Source organism: Pezoporus wallicus, unplaced genomic scaffold, assembly GCF_028554395.1.
Source record: "Pezoporus wallicus isolate ANWC-B61680 ecotype Strahan unplaced genomic scaffold, APGP_CSIRO_Pwel_v1 contig_4131, whole genome shotgun sequence".
Classification (NCBI taxonomy): domain Eukaryota; kingdom Metazoa; phylum Chordata; class Aves; order Psittaciformes; family Psittacidae; genus Pezoporus; species Pezoporus wallicus.
This window is the reverse complement of record NW_026641950.1, coordinates 9,065,060-9,078,916: the sequence shown is the minus strand read 5'-3', so window position 1 is coordinate 9,078,916 and position 13,857 is coordinate 9,065,060. Positions and strand designations below refer to the sequence as shown.

The 13,857-nt window shown below is 40.3% G+C and overlaps 1 protein-coding gene across 4 annotated transcripts in view; it reads left to right on the top strand.

The window, feature by feature from the left end:
* PAG1 (phosphoprotein membrane anchor with glycosphingolipid microdomains 1) overlaps positions 1-13,857 on the top strand; it is a 104,459-nt gene that overhangs the window by 57,468 nt on the left and 33,134 nt on the right. Inside the window, exons 1-2 of one of the 4 annotated variants that reach the window (XM_057426064.1) lie at positions 4,668-5,315; positions 7,798-7,862. The exons of 1 other annotated variant lie outside the window; for it this stretch is intronic. The gene's annotated coding sequence lies outside the window, so the exon portion shown is untranslated. Of the gene's footprint in view, positions 1-4,667; positions 5,316-7,797; positions 7,863-13,857 lie in introns of those variants that run through there. 2 more of the 4 variants (XM_057426065.1, XM_057426067.1) reach the window with 2 other exon arrangements.

Here is a 13,857-nt window from a genome sequence, read left to right as displayed (position 1 = left end):
GACTCACACCTAGATTTGTATTTTCTGGTGGCTGTTTTGCCAACTAGCATCGTGTCACTTACATTTGCAGAACCTCTGCCTGCTAGTACCCTATAGTCTGGCCAATTATTTTGAGCACACTTTAATTAGATTTCTTATTTTTTTAAAAATATATATATTCCCTTGTGCATTACAGTTTAACAACCTGATTTAGATAATTAGATCTTGTCCATATATCCAGATAATTCAGGAGTTTCTCCTGGTTAGCTGTGACAATATAAGATAATGGATTTGCAAGACTTTTTAACCAAATCTGAAAAACATTTGAATGTTGTGAGTCAGAAAGCTTTAACCTGAAATTTAATTAAGGAGTGGAAAATAGGAAAAGTGGGAGGACGCAAGAGAGGATTCAACAAAAAATAAGATCCCCGGGTCGCTTAAGACTTTGCTCCTGTTAAATGGTCTAAAAAGCTGTTGTCATAGTTGGCCCTTATAAATGGAATAAATTTGAAAATTAGGAAGGGTGGAAAATGAAAACTTAGTAATGTGATTTCTTTCTTCATTTTTAATGAAAATGAGCTAGCTGAGGTTGAAGGAAGGACATTTGTAGCCAACCATGTCCTAATAAGTAGCATTAGGAAACCATATGTAAGTATTTAGTCTTGACTGTAGCAGATTGAATACTTTTGGTCTTGTCTGGACAAAGCAAGCTCAAATCTATGAAGTATTTGGGTGAAAAAAACAGTTGGAAATTCTGGTTACTGCAAATGGAAACTGAAGAGCTATGTTCAAATGCTTGATAAATACTGGAAGCAGAAGAGGTGAAAGTCTGAGTTCCATTATCGGTGCTAATCAGAGAGATGGAAAGATGAGAAATTTGTTTTTAAGAACATCAGGTATTCTTAAAAATGTTTTACTGAATATGGAGTAGTTCATAATTACTGTAGTGCTGCAAACCAACTTCCATCAGAAAAAAAGATTTAGAAAATTTTTTTGCATTATTATAACACATTAATACTGAACTTAGATTGTATTGGTAGACTTTAAATCTGTGTAGATGTGATGCTTAGGGACATGGGTTAGTGGTATACATGGCAGTGTTGGGTTAATGGCTGGGACTCCATGGTCTTAAAGGACTTTTACAAACTAAATGATTCTCATTCTATGACTTGACTGCTCTAAGAAGGGGCTTTAGACACATGCTAGATTTGACAAAATAAAATCCACAAGGCCGCAGGTCTTACTTAACTTGTATAGATGATGTATCCACCTGAGTTAGTCAAGAGCTTTTAGCAGAGAACAGACCATGTCCAAGTGAAATACTTCAGGAAGGTAGATGAAAATGAAATATGACTCTTGGCAATGGAGGCAGTCTAGCATACGTATGTCTTTCAGCAGACATAGGAGATATGCAGGTACTTCCCAGGACTGAAGAACTCCCAGCCAGAGCAAAAGGTGATGCTCAATTACATGTAATTATCTGTTTAATCTCTGGATCTCCTGTAGTTGTAGAGAACCTGGTACAGTCCAGCACTGTGCTCAGGCTGGTAGAAGGACCTGATGAGGTGCACATACTGATGCTGTGCAGTGCTAAAAATAAAACTGTCACTGGAAGCAACAGTCTCAGAAAGTTAATGCAGGAAGGAACAGCAGTGACAAGTTTGACTGAAAAAAAATTAAGGGAAGTCTAGAATAAGCAGTGTTATCAAATTGGTTTTCATTGACAGCTAATTTAAATTTAACTAAGATCTCTAGGGTTAAGGCTTCATTATCACCTTATGCAGGCTGAACACATTTGTCTTCTACTAGATGAAGATTTGATGTAACACCTATTTAGAGAAGTAATTTACAACTGTAACCCTTATCTGTATGGACAGAGATGTTCATAATTTGCTTAATGATGTTTGCTTTGTATTTGTAAAGATTGAATTTGATATCAGGGTATTAGAGCAGCAGTGACAAAGACTTGGCATGCTTCACTGGCAAAACTCCTGGTCTTGTGTTTTTGGAAAACTGAATGCTATATCCCACACACTCTTGGTTGTAGATGTAAAATGAGAGTGTGATCAAGTGTGTGTTATAAAAGTCTGTGAGCAGACCAGATTTTTTTCAGAGTAGCAGTGTGCTAAGAAATGTAATAATCTTTCTGCAACTCCAAAGACACATACTGCACCTCAGTGTGCTTGACAGTGTGCAGTGTGCTCCTTCCTCTTGCATGTTTTTATGGAAAAGTTCTCTGAAACTTTCGTTCTGTGCTTCCTTAATTCATCCCTCCAACCTCTTTTGCTACCTAAACTGCCCTGAGCAATATCTTCCTGATTTTGTATCCTTTGAGAGCTAAGGATGTGTGAGAGAGAGATGAGGGACATCTCAGATGGTGTACTTCCAAAGATACTGGAAGTCAATGGAATTACTGTGGGGTTACACCAGTGAAAATTAGTCATGTTCTGTACTTTTAAAATAATTATGAGAATAGTTTGAAAGTACTCATTTTTCATGTAAAGCTAAAAGGTAGTGGTTGGATCTTTACATGCCATAGATGGGTTGGGGGGGGGGAAGACAATAAGGCCTTTAAAAAATCGAATAGAACATTAGACAGCCAATTGACGCTGTGTTGTGGTTCCCAAACGTTATGTGGCAAAGGAGGAAAGTTGTATGAGAAGAGTAATGCTGAGGGCCACTGATTATTGTAGACTGAAAACTTAGGAGAAGCAGTAAAGGGAGGAGGAATAAAGCTGGCCTGTAGGACTTTGTTCTTAATTGTACTTGACCTGTTTTAGTTGAAGTACTTCTACTTGCCTCTAGCAACAAGCATTTCCTAATGTATTTTACCATTAGTTGTTGCATCCTTTCCTAGTTATTGAATGATGTATGTAGGCTGGTCTCCGTACAGTTCTCATTTAGGGCATCCTTTTGACTCTAAATAATTCCCTCAGAATTCTTTTTTAAAGTGTAGAAATATCTGGATGTTTAGGATTTCTTAAATAATTCTGTACAGCAAAAAGAGATCACATTGGAGATCCATCAGCTGTGATGCTGACCCGGAAGCTACTCTGAATTATGTTTTGGATATATCCAAAGTTCTGTCAAAAAGCATCTGATTTTGCTTATTGCCATGGAGTCATGGGGCTTTGCTGATATAAATCAATCCTGATCCTGCTTAATTCCATCTGGGAAGATGTTTAAGACAACTTGAGCTTATTAATAGATAAAGGGAAGACACTTCCTTAAGAACTGTTACTAAAGAATAAATTAGAAGAGGTGGTTGCTTATCTGTAATGCTCTGGTTTCAGCTTAATTTTGAGCACAAGATGCAGGGTATTACTGGTCTGTTGCTATCTATTAGCACCACTGCTCATGAAAATGATGTTGGAGCTTGGCATTGGTGAAATGCTTTTATGCAAGTTATTTTCAAAAAAAAGTTTATAATTTCCCTCTAGAAATTTTAATTATATTTAATGTTATTTAGTCTGAATTTTTTAATTATATTTAATTTAATTCCTCTTATTTTGGCATCTTGTTACAAACTAATATGCATTGCTTTGAAAGTGGCATATCTGAGATTGTTCATTATTCAAAATAGCCCTTGCCACTTCCCATGAAATACGGACACAAAAATGTGCCCTGATTGCTGTGGCACCAGTGATGGCCCCACTGATGATCAAGCCTGATCTGGTAGGATCTGCCAAAAGGGTGAGATAGAGCCCCTGGGGATTGCCAGGAAGTCACCAATTAGTACTAATTGCATAGGAAATTGTTCTAACACTGCAATGGTTCATCAGGGACCTGGAATGAGTTCACAGCTGTGCTGCACCCTAGGGCTGCATGTCCCTTGATTGTGCTTCTAGAAGAAAGCACATTGTTGCACACTGCTCCATTCAGTTGCAGCATTTTAAGATCTGGACTATAATTAATATGGAGGAATGTGAACAGCTACCATCTATTGTGGAACTTGGCTTGGGAATATTAGAAATTAAAATTCCAATTGGTTTCAGCAGAGATCATCACTCAGGAAATTTTTTCACAGTGAGAGCAATCAGCCATTGGAATAATCTCCTCAGGGGAGTGATAATTCCCCAGCACTGGACACTTCTAGAATTTGGCTGGACAGGGTACTGAGACATCTAGTCTAGATCATGCTTTGCGTAGAAAGGTGGGACCAGATGATCCTTGAGATCTCTTCCAGCCTGGTATTCTATCATTCTATGACTCTTCTGAAGCTGGGCCAGATCAGTTCTCAATTTCTGACAGGAAAGAAAACAAAGCTGAAGTTATATGAAATGTGTGCATGATGCACATGATAATCCTTTCACAAGAAGAAAAATACAGATACCAGATTTTAAAAGGTCTTTCTGCTCTGCCTCTCTGATTTCCAAGGGGAGCTTTGCAGAAAACTGAAATTTAAGATGCTGCCATCTTCCCCACTTCCTAGTGACAGCTGTAAACATCTGCTGAGGATGTCGTTCATTGTCTCATCCTACAGTCATTTGTTAAGATCATGGAGCATCTTTGACAGTTAAACTGGCAATGCTGTGGGGAGGGAAGGGACAGCCAGCATGCTCAGAGGCTCTCCGGAGTGTGACTTCCGAGGGGTGCGAGAGCAGCTGCTGCCTCCATGTTCCATCCCAGGATAACTCCTCAGCAGGGAGAGGAGCTTTCCCAGCCAGTTTGGAGAGGCGGGCAGTGGCAGGTGGGGTGACTGAGCTCACTGCTGTGTCACTGCACTGTGATTTTGCCTCTCTGTCCTGCTCTCGAGAAGGCAGACAAGGCTTCAAGTCATGCATTGCATTTCTGGTAACTCCTCCCCTGTTTGGGCTGCCTGCTCACACAGCCACCCACGGATCTGAAATAAAAATGTGTGAAGTGAGGCAGGGAGCACTCTCACCAGTGCGGATTCCATCTCCTCTCTAGGCACCAGGTTGTCCATCCTGGGCTGACACCGTCTTGCTCCTCCTGAACACAGCGAAGCTTTGGCTGATCACAGATCCATAAGCATTTTTCTCCCACCCATTCTCATCAGCTGGTACTCCAGAAAGAAGAAGAAGGAGGAAAAAGAAAGAAAGTCCAGGGCTCTGCATGAACGTGTCTTTGTGCCACTGTTGGCTGGGCGGGCTGACAGAGGCAGCATTGTTCGCAGGCTGTGCCCGACTTGGCAGTCAGAGAAGGTGGGGATCTGCACCGTGCATACGGAATCGGCGAGCAGCCGAGGATAGGGGTCCAGAATCTCCTAGAGCTGCATTGACAAGAGGAAGTTTCAGAGCACCACTAACAGACTCTCCTGGTGTCTTCTGCACAATCAGATGGGGACTGGGATGAGGAGACCTTTTTAATCGAAGGTAATGTTTGTATCTTTATAGTAGCACGGTAGTGATTGCTGCTATTCAGTTATTAATTAAAATATGGCTGATGCAATGGGAAAAGTTATGAAGTTGGCTGTACTCCTTAGGAGAATAACGGTGGCATCGTCCTGTACCTGAGGGTTATAGAAGTTTGTCCCCTTTATGCAGGCTTAGTTCGGATTACCAGTAATGAGGAAATCTGCATGTGTTCCCATCAGAGGAAGAAAGTCTCTTTAGTCTCCTTCTCCAGCATTCTTATTTTTTAAGCCACAAGCTACTGTGTATATGCAATATTAAATAGATTTTGCTAATAAAAATACATTAACATACAGCCATTAAGCAAGGTAATACTTCTTCCTATTACCAGAGACAGTTCCTCACCCCTGCAGGTACTTCCTGGGGTATAAAACATCCTGTGAAGTGGTAAAAATTAACATCTGTTCCACACACCTCAGCAGAAAGAAAAATCATTGTTGCATTCATTTTTCCAGGCACTTTGTAATAACTAAGATTATGCAGACTGTGATAAACAGAATTTATGCTGTTGTGCAGATATTTCTCCTGTGTTCTTACTACTTCAGTGATATTTTTAGTAGTTTTAAAAATTATTATTATTTTTCTAAAGTAAACACATTCTTTGTCTGAGTGCTTCTCTGGGTCTCTTTGCTGTTCCTAACGCTTTCTGTCCCTTGCAATTGATGACTGTATTTTTGAGAGTGTACACTGCAATTTGGGGATGATAACGAACATGGTCTTAAAAGTGTTTGTCTTGGAGCTTTGGCTGTTTTTCATTTTGTTTGCCCAGGTTGGGGTGAATGGGCTCAGCTGCGGTGGGTACCCCCAACACAACTCTACATCTGGAGCTCTTAATGTTACAAGTGGTGGTTGGGGAAATTTTTGTTGAATTTTTTTTTTTTTTTTTACTTATTTCCCCAAAGGAGCGTGAAAACAAGAGTTTAATTTGTGCGCCGAAGGACTTCACTGTTTTCTGCCAGTGCAGCACTATGTGCTGTGTGTAATTCAGGAGAACGTAGCTTGTACCTCTTGTTTCCTTTATGGCACGTAGCAGCCCCAGAGGACACATGCTGCTTTTGTGCTCCTGCTCAGTTTTAATCTTTAGGGAGCAACTGTTTCAAAGAATAAACACATTGCCTTGTAGGAGAAACTCTGGAAAACATCCTGCTAGTGACAGCGTCAGCCGCTGCCTATCATACTGCACGTCCCTCTGCCAAAACCGGCGCAGCTTTGCTAGCCAGCTAGCCAAAGCTGGGAGCTGCAGGCTGTGTACCCACGGGCATGGCTGGGGGAAATAACGATTAAAAGAGTTACATTAAAACTGTGAGACTGTTAACTGTTTGCTCAGAGTGTGGTATCTGGATTTATCCTGGCCCTCAACCTGGGGATTTGCAGCATCCCCTTTGTGCAGGAGTGTCCACCCAAGTTATCCACACGCTGCTCCCCAGGCTGCTCTGTGATGGGGCGGTGCAAGGCACCAGGTGGGCAGGTAATGACTCTGTTTACTCCCTTCATGAAAGCTTTCACTATGGGCCTATCCTCACTGAGGGAGAGGGAACTGTGGGCTCCAGCATGGGGGAGTGGGGTCCCTGCTCCCCAGCCCCTTCAGCCAGCAGCAGGGCTGGAGGGATGGTGCTGGACGCTTCATCCTGCCTTTTGGGCATCAGCATTTTAGCAATACTCATCAGGGAGAGACATTACAGACAACACCTGCTACAGTAAAGAAGGACATTTTAAAGTAATAATAAGGATATTTAGGCTTGTCTAATTTTTTTTTCTGTCAAATGTGAGATATTTATGGTCATTAACTCCATGAGAAAAAGAAGTGAGACCTCAGATTAGATTCTGTGTCTTTCAGTGATTTTCTTTCGCTTGTCAAGGACCAGCAAGTGTGGAAATACCAAAGCAGAGCTGTTCTGCACAAGCAAAACAATGGGACCAGAATAATTAAAGGGGTTGCAATTCACGATCGTTTTTCAGTCGATGCTTTACTAAAGGCACTTTACTAAAGGCAGTCATATCAGGAAATAAAAATACATGCGAATAAGCGTGGTTTTTTAGGTTAAATCAAAATCGATTATTTATTATTGTGACATACTGCTTCATACTGGTGTAGCGTTACTTTACTTTTACTGCTGTGTTTTAACTGGCAAACACGAAGTTTCATTTGCTGTTAGTTGAATAAAATGGAGCAACTATGTCTCCCACACATAAAATAATCTTGCTTAAAGTTCATTTTCTAAATGCTGCATGCCTCATTTATACAGTGACTTTTACAACCCATTTCCTCCCAAGTATATGACACTTAGTGGGCAGGGTTGATCTAAAATAAATAACTTTTGCTTACACAGTGAACTTTCATCTATTGTATATGTTTCTGTAAACAAAAAGATGCAGCAGAGTTTGTGATGGACGTAAGCACAGGCAGGGTCTTCTTAACCAGCACATCATCATTTTTTTTCAGCACAGAAGCTTTTGCTTCCTCACTGGGAGAGCCTGTATGAAGACCTGTGTGGATGGTGTTGTAAGGTAAGGAATATACCCACTGAGAGCTGGGGTTTTTAAGTTTTCCCTAATTATGCATTGCTATGGAATACCTGTGTGAGAAGTTCCTTCACTTTGCATCTGGTTTCTTCTCAAAAAGACTTGCATATGGTGGTCCTTTTAGTTCAGTAGTAACAAATGCATGAGCAAAATGAGTAAATACATGAGTTTATGGTGTTCATGTTAGTATGTCTTAAATGATGATGAATTTCACTATCACGTGAAGTTTTATATGCATGCTCTTTCTCTCCTGTGAGGCTCAAGCAGTGTCTTTGGGGGAAAAGATCGTGCTGTCTGCAGAAGGTCCCTCTGTAGCATTGCTTGCAGCATTTTATTGAGCTCTCTAGTGTTAAATTAACACAGGGCATCAGGTGTGTTTTCTGATTCCCAGAAATACCATGGCTTTGTGGCCTTTTGCTGCCAGCTTTATTGTTGCCTTTCCTTCTCAACTTCACTTCTGTCTTCTCCTGCTGGGTAGCAGCCTCCATCATCTCTGCAGCCCTTCAGACATGGTGCACTCGAGGCTTTTACCCACAGGCAGACTGATGCTCAGCAACAGCATCATTCTTGCCTCCTTTCCCAGGACCTACATCTGTCATGTTTTACTCTGCCTCATAATAAGTAAATGGTCAATAAATGAAGAATCTATTTGAAATACAATGACTGGATAATGCGTAGCTCTTCTGATTTGGGATCTTAAAAGGCAGGCTTTCATACAGTACAGATTACACAGCCTGCATGGATATTACAAAGCCCAGCAGCGTTAGCATAGCATAGCTGTGCTGCTTGTTTCCTTAATCCGCTTGTTTAGAGATACCCAGAATATTCATCTTAATCATCTCTTTCCGCTGCATAGTAGGTACAGGAGGAAATACCACAGAGAGCCCTGTCACTGGGAAAATGCATCATTTGAATGTGCAATGTAAATATTTTAACTAACCAAATGTAAACACTGTTTTGCCTTTAGGATGGGAAAAGACTGTCGCAGTCAAAAATGAGTTGACATAGGAATGACCCTGTATAGATGAGATACAAAATTGTGTTCACACATTTTGGTAATCAAAACAGAGCCCTTAATGAATTGCCTAGTGTGAAAGGAATTACAAACACAAACGTGCCTGACACAAGACAATCGGAAGTCGCTGCTGTATTAACATTAGAAGGAAGGACTTTCAGGATTCATGGGGATCGAGGTCCATGGGAGGGATGATGTGAGATGAGAGAGACGAAATGATGAGAGATGTGAGATGGTGAGAGCTAGAGAGAGGCTGGAGACCCTAGAGGAGAATCTAAACTGTAATTATACCCTGAATATCCATGCTCCTCTGTGCCTCTGGCTGTGACTTGTGTTCACCATGCCAGGACAGTTAATTCAGAAGTTTACAAGGGTTAGAAGATGGTAGAAGCAGCAAAGATGCTAGATACAGCAAGAAGCACCTTATTTTATTCACAGACATTCTGAGGATTTTTCAGTTGGTGATTTCAAAACAAAGCAGAGTTCTTGGTGAGCTCAGAGCAGTTGCTCATTAGCTCTGCCTACTAGCTATATAAGCTCTTGGAAACATATATTCAAATCGTAGTTGATAGAAACAAGACATGGGGCTTAACTTTTGATGATGAGTATGTTCCTGAAAATAGTCCTATAGCATAGGATTCAAAATCGTCCAGATACCACTTGACTTTACTTGGCAATAGAGACTCTAAGTGTTCTTTGGGTGTTTATCAGATTGCTAAATGGAAGAAACATCTGGACATTACCTCATTGTCTTTATGTTCTAGCCCATGGATTGATAGTATCAGAAGAAGAAGAAATGACACAGAGGATTTGACTAGACTCCATGGATTGCAGGAAACTAGTTAGGTCTTTTTTCTGTAGGCAGAGGCCTATGTACATATACAAGCAAGTCAGCTTTCATTACTGGAATAGCTGAGGGACTTTTAAAGTTGATTTTTGCTTGTATTACCAACAATGGGTTGTATATTAACATCTGCCTCACATTTGCTATTTCTTTGTTCTAACAGCTGTAAATTTACATTTACACATAGTGCTCAGAGCTAAAAATGTCATTCCCTAGGTTAAAAACCCATACTGATTTTTGTCATTCTCCTTGTTAGGAAAGAGAACTGGAAACACAGGGAAAAGACAAATGGGAAGGATAGCCCCCAGATGATAAGTGGTTTTAGTTGGAGCATGGATTAATCACGTACAGTGTAGCCTAAGAGCGCCATTGTCTGCTATTAACGCAGCAATTTAACTGTAGACAAATGAGCAAATCTATTAAGTGTAAAAATTATCCAAAGAAAGTAGAAGAAACCAAATACTTCAACCAACAGTGAAGAGAAAAATACAATAATTCTTTTTCAGGATAGAGGAAATTAGGAGCCTTTTTTGTGTGGATGGATGAGAAGTGTTTTGCACAGATGAGAATAACTTTGATGTTATCCTTGAATAAAACTTCTGTTGCTAGAAAATCAATCATTTTATGCAATAACTCCATGTAACTATTCTCTCAAATACAGATAATCCGAATCTTCTTTACTGCTCAGACAGATGTGTCAATTTTCATGGGAAAGCATGAATACCTTCAAAAGTAAGAGCTTCATTTTTCTCTTTAGGAGCAGGAAGCTCATATACTTTCACCAAAGCACTGTATTGTATGATTTTTTTCTTGCCATTTTCTTTTTTCCCCTTCAAAAAAAGCTCTAAAATTGTTTAGCACAGGAGAAAAGGCAGGAAGAGATTACTTTGTGATGCTGAATTCATAGTGTCGTTTCTCTAAAAGAAACTGGCATTATTTGAAGAAGGGTTTTAGATGGCAATGACAGGGAATTTAGGAGAAGGGAAGTGCATTTGAAAAAATTTTGGAAGGACGTTGTAAACTTCAGGGAGGAAGGGAATTAGATAAAAGAATCTGTGAGAGTGGGAACAATAATGTGAAGGGGAACAGGCTGTGCTGGAGAGATCTTTTGACCTAGGTCTTGAAAAAAATTCAGAATATGATCTGCAATCTCTGTCTTTGGGAGGGGGAATGGGAGTTCTTCCATTTACGGTAAAGTGGAGTAATAAGGTCATTGCCCCAGCTGTTGAAATATTTTAAGATCTACTTCAAACTGATTATTTATTGTAGTGTTGAAGTATAAACTGTTGTGCTCAGAAGAAAGAGAGAAGTTGGAATTGAACCCAAAAAGTGGTGTGAAAGCATAATTTATGCTTCTCTGAGAGGGGATGGGACCGCTAGTCCAGTCCAGGTCATTATCACTGGTGACACTGGTTTTTAAGAAGCCTCTTTAGGTATAGCTGTAAGTGAACAAGTCTCAAGGTTCAAATGTGCAAGGGGAACTTGGAAGCCTCCAGCAAAACCAGGGATAAATAGGATGCATATTTTGAGTCTGAAAGTGCCTCTGAGTGTGGCTTTGCAAAGCACGTGAGGACCATGGCATGGCAAGCATCTCGGGCATATACTTGAGAACTGGCTTGTGTGACGCAGTGTTTCTGTGGAAGGTAGATGGGCTACACAGGAGCTCCTGTGCCTACATCTGCTTCAGAAGCCACGTTTTCCTTGTGGTACAGAGTAGACTACAGTTTGCCTACTTAGTCATTTCTGTTTAGCACAGTCTTCACGTTCATAATCTACATATAACCTGTTCCAGATGAACAGCAATAACTTTCATCATTAGATAAATCTCTTTGTGAGATTAATCTATACTTGTGCTGTCATAGCCTAGCAGTACCTTAGACAGTCCTCTATCATCAGGCTAACTCGGTTCCTTAGTTCTGCTCTTGTGGCACAGCCAATTCCATTTCAGTGCATGTGAATTAAGGAGAGTATGCTCTGATAATATTTTACATTTACACAACACCTCTCATCCCAGAGTACTTTATAAATCATGTATAGTCAACACCACTGACCTTTCACAGTCCCATGAGAGCAGAAGAATAACCATTTTACAAAAGCAATCAAACCACAGGAATTTTTTCTCTACAATACTGGGGAGAACCAATTAATTACAGAATGTATTTTATGTTCCCTAAGCTACAGCTTCAGTTTGTAAAGACCTTTATTGAAAATTTCCTCAAGACAAAATGCATGATCCTACATTTTGTGTACACTGTGAACAAAGAGCTAATCCATCTTTTCCAAAACTGGACACCTGGAAGCATTTCACTCTTGCCTCTGAATAAACACTGGAATATTCCTGCTTCTATACCTTAGCTGTCATTTTTATCTGTACATTTTCATCTTTTCCTGCAGAATCTGTCCAAAATCCTGTAGTCTGCATTCCCCTCTGCTGAGGATCCTCCCATCTCAGTGTGTGAGAGGTACAGCAAAATAGATACATCAGGAAACCTACTTAATTGCTTTTGAGGATTTCAAATGTAGCTGATCTTCTGGGTATCCAGCTGAAGAAATTCAGCATGGCTATGCAGTGGGCCAGGGTATGCAGAGGGGGGATGAGCAAGGCCAAAGAAACAAGGAGGAGAAGGACAACGGCAATGAATTAAGCTTCCTGGCGTTCAGTTTTCCCTCCCATAAACATTAAGAGGATAATCCAAAGCCTACTGAGATCAGTTAGCTTCTGTCCCTGCAGCACTGGAGCTGTGGGGAATGGCTGTGGTTGCTGAGGGAGCATGCGAGGTCCTTTGTCTGCCAGGGCATCCTTCTTGTGATGTGCAGAGGCTGCCTTGGTAGGGTCAGATTCCATTTACTTTAACAAAAAAACTCCGGGGGAGCTGCTATCCTTATTTTTAAAGAAGAAAATAGGTATACAGCCTGTTCTAGTACAGTATTTGCAAAAGCAGCCATTCTGGAGGTTAATTCAGGCCTTTAGTCTGTTGTTTTAAAAGCAAGGACAGCACATTTCTATTTTAGTTGTACAATTCAGCAAATGGATTACAAAACTGCAGTTAACTGTCAATGCCATGGATGGCAACTCAGTTAATAGTAAATTAAAAGAATCTTTAGGTTTTCAGTGCATTGGTTTGCCATTTATCTCTCTTTGTAGCTTGTCTGGATTTAATGTAGTTTATTCCATTTAGGAGCATTACTGAGACAAACCCCATTAAAGCAGGCATTATAGTCCTTGTTTTAATTAGCACTCAAGGCCACTAGATAATGATGCTTAGAAAAAAATCTATCATGGTCATTAGCACTGTGATCACCAGAAACCTCTCTATGACAGTGTCTTTTTTTTTTCTTTCTAAATCCCAGAGCCAGTTGTGAATGCCTTTAATATGGTCTGTGGCATTTGAACTGTAACATTGATCTCAAAAATAACAGTTCTTGCTCTTTCAGTGCTCATACTTGGAAGAAAACGGATCTTTGTATGTAAGACTTGCAGTCAGAATCTATCATTATTAGCTAATATTTTGCAAAGCTATTTTATTTGGGTGATTTTCTGTCATTTTATTTCATGGTGAGGTTTTTTTTAGGTATTTGGGTCTGTGCATGATCTTCTCAAACAACACCCTGATCAGGGAAAGATATTTGCACCACTCCTACCAATATAGGACCAATTCTGTCCCTGACCGATAGGGGCAATTAAAATAATTTCCTGACATCATGTTTAAAGCACTGACATGTAATTCTAGGACAAAGCCTCTCAGCACCTCTTCCCAATACTTGTCTGCACTCAGAGGATGAGCAGCTGCTATTTCATGCTAATGTCTTTTGAGGGTGAGGACATGTTATTAACTCTGCAAAGGGGTGCATTTTCCATCGTACAGAGCTGACCCCACATGCTGTTCCTTTTGTAGGTTTTAGTTTTGTTGACAAAAAATAAAATGAGAAAAATTATGAGTTTGGTGAGTTAGGGTTGGCATCTTGAAGGATGGGGCATGTCCCTGCTCTAACCGTAGGGAACAGACCCCTGACCTTACATGTGTGGTAAGTTGCAGGTCTTTAAGGCTATCCAGGACAAGTAATATTTCTAATAACACAGCTGCTTATTTTACCAGTATTGCTGCATTTTACTTACTGTG